Genomic DNA, 5,936 nt, shown 5'->3' with positions numbered 1-5,936 from the left:
TAACCGTAACCCTAACCATATCCCTTACCCAGCCCTAACCTAACTCTAACCCTAACCCTAAACCTAACCCTAAACCTAACCCTAACTTGTACCTAACAGGAACAAGTTTCCATGGAAAGAACGTAAATGAAAAGAACTACTTTGTAAAGTAAATCACATGTGTGTCGCTCGCTCAATTAGGAATACAGGGAAACCGAAAAGTGTTATCTCGCACTGTATGGCACAGAAACAAATTTCCAAAGAAAGAACAGAAACGCAAAGCACAACTTTGTAAATTAAATGACATACGTGTCGCCTGTTCAATTATTATAACAAGAAAACTGAAAAGAGATATAACGCACTGTACAGCACAGGAACAAATTTCCATCGAAAGAACAGAAAAGCAAAGCACAACTTTTTAACGGAATTCACATACTTGTCGCCTGTTCAATTATTATAACAGGAAAACTGAAAAGTGATATATGACATTGTACAGCACAGGAACAAGTTTCCATCGAAAGAACAGAAAAGCAATGCAAAATTTTTAAAGGAATTCACATACGTGTCGCCTGTTCAATTATTATAACAGGAAAACTGAAAAGTGATATAACGCACTGTACAGCACAAGAACAAGTTTCCATCGAAAGAACAGAAAAGCAAAGCACAACTTTTTAAACAAATTCACATACGTTTCGCCTGTTCAATTATTATAACAGGAAAACTGAAAAGGGATATATGACATTGTACAGCACAGGAACAAGTTTCAAATGAAAGAACAAAAAAGAAAATCACTAATTTGTAAACTAAATCACATGTGTGTCGCTCGCTCAATTAGGAATACAGGTAAACTGAAAAGAGTTATCTCGCACTGTACGGCACAGAAACAAGTTTCCATTGAAAGAACAGATACACAAAGCAAAACTTTGTAAACTAATTCACATATGTGTCGCCTGTTCAATTATTATAACAGGAAAACTAAAAAGTGATATAACCCTAACCCTAACCCTAACCCTAAGCCCCTAACCCTAACCCTAACCCTAACCCTAACCGCTAACCGCTAACCCTAACCCTAACCCATAACCCTAACCCCTAACCCTAACCCTAACCCTAACCGTAACCCTAACCATATCCCTTACCCAGCCCACACCTAACCCTAACCCTAACCCTAAACCTAACCCTAAACCTAACCCTAACTTGTTCCTAACAGGAACAAGTTTCCAAGGAAAGAACGTAAATGAAAAGAACTACTTTGTAAACTAAATCACATGTGTGTCGCTCGCTCAATTAGGAATACAGGGAAACCGAAAAGTGTTATCTCGCAGTGTACGGCACAGAAACAAATTTCCAAAGAAAGAACATAAACTCAAAGCACAACTTTGTAAACTAATTCACATATGTGTCGCCTGTTTAATTATTATAAAAGGAAAACTGAAAAGTGATATAACCCTAACCCTAACCCTTACCCTAAGCCCCTAACCCTAACCCTAACCCTAACACTAACCCTAAGCCCCTAACCCTAACCCTAACCCTAACCCTAACCCTAACCCTAACCCCTAACCCTAACCCTAACCCTAACCGTAACCCTAACCATATCCCTTACCCAGCCCTAACGTAACCCTAACCCTAACCCTAAACCTAACCCTAAACCTAACCCTAACTTGTTCCTAACAGGTACAAGTTTAAAAGGAAAGCACGTAAATGAAAAGAACTACTTTGTAAACTAAATCACATGTGTGTCACTCACTCAATTAAGAATACGGGAAAACTGAAAAGTGTTATCTCTCACTGTACGGCACATAAACAAGTTTCCAACGAAAAAACGTAAATGAAAATCACTACTTTGTAAACTGAATCACAACTAATTCACATACGTGTCGCCTGTTCAATTATTATAACAGGAAAACTGAAAAGTGATATAACCCTAACCCTAACCCTAACCCTAACCCCCTAACCCTAACCCTAACACAAACCCTAACCCCTAACCCTAACCCTCGCTCTGTACTGCACATAAACAACTTTCCATTGAAAGAACAGCAAAGCAAATCACAACTTTGTAAACTAAATCACATACGTGTCGCCCGTTCAATTATTACAACAGGAAAACTGAAAAGGGATATATAACACGTACAGCACAGTAACAAGTTTCCAAGAAGAACGAAACCCATAGCACTACATTGTAAACTAAATCACATGTGTGTCGCTCGCTCAATTAGCAATACAGGAAAACCCAAAAGTGTTATCTCGCACTGTATGGCACAGAAACAAGTTTCCAAAGAAAGAACAGAAACGCAAAGCACAACTTTGTAAACTAACTGACATACGTGTTGCCTGTTCAATTATTATAACAGGAAAACTGAAAAGTCTTATAACCCTAACCCTAACCCTAACTGTAACCCCCTAAGAGTAACCCTAACCCTAACCCTAACCCTAACCCCTAACCCTAACCCTAACCCTATACTTTACCCAGCCCTAACCTAACCCTAACCCTAACCCTAACCATAACCCTAATCCTAACCCTAACCCTAACTTGTTCCTAACAGGAAAAAGATTCCAACGAAAGAAGTTAAATGAAAAGCACTACTTTGTAAACTGAATCACAAGTGTGTCACTCGCTCAATTAGGAATACAGGAAAACCGAAAAGTGTTATCTCGCACTGTACGGCACAGAAACAGGTTTCCATCGAAAGAAGAGAAACGCAAAGGACAACTTTGTAAACTAAATCACATACGTGTCGCCCGTTCAATTATTACAACAGGAAAACTGAAAAGTGATATATCACACTGTACAGCACAGAAACAAGTTTCCAACAGAAGAACAGAAACCCAAAGCACTACTTTGTAAATTAAATCACATGTGTGTCGCTAACTCAATTAGGAATACGGGAAAACTGAAAAGTGTTATCTTGCACTGTACGGCACAGAAACAAGTTTCCATTGAAAGAAGAGAAACTCAAAGCACAACTTTGTAAACTAATTCACATATGTGTCGCCTGTTCAATTATTATAACAGGAAAACTGAAAAGTGATATAACCCTAACCCTAACCCTAACCCTAAGCCCCTAACCCTAACCCTAACACTAACCCTAAGCCCCTAACCCTAACCCTAACCCTAACCCTAACCCCTAACCCTAACCCTAACCCCTAACCCTAACCCTAACCCTAACCGTAACCCTAACCATATCCCTTACCCAGCCCTAACCTAACTCTAACCCTAACCCTAAACCTAACCCTAAACCTAACCCTAACTTGTACCTAACAGGAACAAGTTTCCATGGAAAGAACGTAAATGAAAAGAACTACTTTGTAAAGTAAATCACATGTGTGTCGCTCGCTCAATTAGGAATACAGGGAAACCGAAAAGTGTTATCTCGCACTGTATGGCACAGAAACAAATTTCCAAAGAAAGAACAGAAACGCAAAGCACAACTTTGTAAATTAAATGACATACGTGTCGCCTGTTCAATTATTATAACAAGAAAACTGAAAAGAGATATAACGCACTGTACAGCACAGGAACAAATTTCCATCGAAAGAACAGAAAAGCAAAGCACAACTTTTTAACGGAATTCACATACTTGTCGCCTGTTCAATTATTATAACAGGAAAACTGAAAAGTGATATATGACATTGTACAGCACAGGAACAAGTTTCCATCGAAAGAACAGAAAAGCAATGCAAAATTTTTAAAGGAATTCACATACGTGTCGCCTGTTCAATTATTATAACAGGAAAACTGAAAAGTGATATAACGCACTGTACAGCACAAGAACAAGTTTCCATCGAAAGAACAGAAAAGCAAAGCACAACTTTTTAAACAAATTCACATACGTTTCGCCTGTTCAATTATTATAACAGGAAAACTGAAAAGGGATATATGACATTGTACAGCACAGGAACAAGTTTCAAATGAAAGAACAAAAAAGAAAATCACTAATTTGTAAACTAAATCACATGTGTGTCGCTCGCTCAATTAGGAATACAGGTAAACTGAAAAGAGTTATCTCGCACTGTACGGCACAGAAACAAGTTTCCATTGAAAGAACAGATACACAAAGCAAAACTTTGTAAACTAATTCACATATGTGTCGCCTGTTCAATTATTATAACAGGAAAACTAAAAAGTGATATAACCCTAACCCTAACCCTAACCCTAAGCCCCTAACCCTAACCCTAACCCTAACCCTAACCCTAACCGCTAACCGCTAACCCTAACCCTAACCCATAACCCTAACCCCTAACCCTAACCCTAACCCTAACCGTAACCCTAACCATATCCCTTACCCAGCCCACACCTAACCCTAACCCTAACCCTAAACCTAACCCTAAACCTAACCCTAACTTGTTCCTAACAGGAACAAGTTTCCAAGGAAAGAACGTAAATGAAAAGAACTACTTTGTAAACTAAATCACATGTGTGTCGCTCGCTCAATTAGGAATACAGGGAAACCGAAAAGTGTTATCTCGCAGTGTACGGCACAGAAACAAATTTCCAAAGAAAGAACATAAACTCAAAGCACAACTTTGTAAACTAATTCACATATGTGTCGCCTGTTTAATTATTATAAAAGGAAAACTGAAAAGTGATATAACCCTAACCCTAACCCTTACCCTAAGCCCCTAACCCTAACCCTAACCCTAACACTAACCCTAAGCCCCTAACCCTAACCCTAACCCTAACCCTAACCCTAACCCTAACCCCTAACCCTAACCCTAACCCTAACCGTAACCCTAACCATATCCCTTACCCAGCCCTAACGTAACCCTAACCCTAACCCTAAACCTAACCCTAAACCTAACCCTAACTTGTTCCTAACAGGTACAAGTTTAAAAGGAAAGCACGTAAATGAAAAGAACTACTTTGTAAACTAAATCACATGTGTGTCACTCACTCAATTAAGAATACGGGAAAACTGAAAAGTGTTATCTCTCACTGTACGGCACATAAACAAGTTTCCATTGAAAGAACAGAAACTCAAAGCACAATTTGTAAACTAATTCACATATGTGTCGTCTGTTCAATTATTATAACAGGAAAACTGAAAAGTGATATAACCCTAACCCTAACCTTAACCCTAAGCCCCTAACCCTAACCCTAACCATAACACTAACCCTAAGCCCCTAAACCTAACCCTAACCCTAACCCTAACCCTAACCCTAACCCCTAACCCTAACCCTAACCCCTAACCCTAACCCTAACCGTAACCCTAACCATATCCCTTACCCAGCCCTAACCTAACCCTAAAACTAACCCTAAACCTAACCCTAAACCTAACCCTAACTTGTTCAGGAACAAGTTTCCAAGGAAAGAACGTAAATGAAAAGAACTACTTTGTAAAGTAAATCACATGTGTGTCGCTCGCTCAATTAGGAATACAGGGAAACCGAAAAGTGTTATCTCGCACTGTATGGCACAGAAACAAATTTCCAAAGAAAGAACAGAAACGCAAAGCACAACTTTGTAAATTAAATGACATACGTGTCGCCTGTTCAATTATTATAACAAGAAAACTGAAAAGTGATATAACGCACTGTACAGCACAGGAACAAATTTCCATCGAAAGAAGAGAAAAGCAAAGCACAACTTTTTAAAGGAATTCACATACTTGTCGTCTGTTCAATTATTATAACAGGAAAACTGAAAAGTGATATATGACATTGTACAGCACAGGAACAATTTTCCATGGAAAGAACAGAAAAGCAAAGCAAAATTTTTAAAGGAATTCACATACGTGTCGCCTGTTCAATTATTATAACAGGAAAACTGAAAAGTGATATATGACATTGTGCAGCACAGGAACAAGTTTCAAATGAAAGAACAAAAAAGAAAATCACTAATTTGTAAACTAAATCACATGTGTGTCGCTCGCTCAATTAGGAATACAGGAAAACTGAAAAGTGTTATCTCGCACCGTATGGCACAGAAACAAGTTTCCATTGAAAGAACAGATACACAAAGC

The sequence above is a fragment of the Meriones unguiculatus genome, chromosome 2, assembly GCF_030254825.1.
Source record: "Meriones unguiculatus strain TT.TT164.6M chromosome 2, Bangor_MerUng_6.1, whole genome shotgun sequence".
Taxonomy (NCBI): Eukaryota; Metazoa; Chordata; class Mammalia; order Rodentia; family Muridae; genus Meriones; species Meriones unguiculatus.
Note: the sequence above shows the minus strand (reverse complement) of the source record.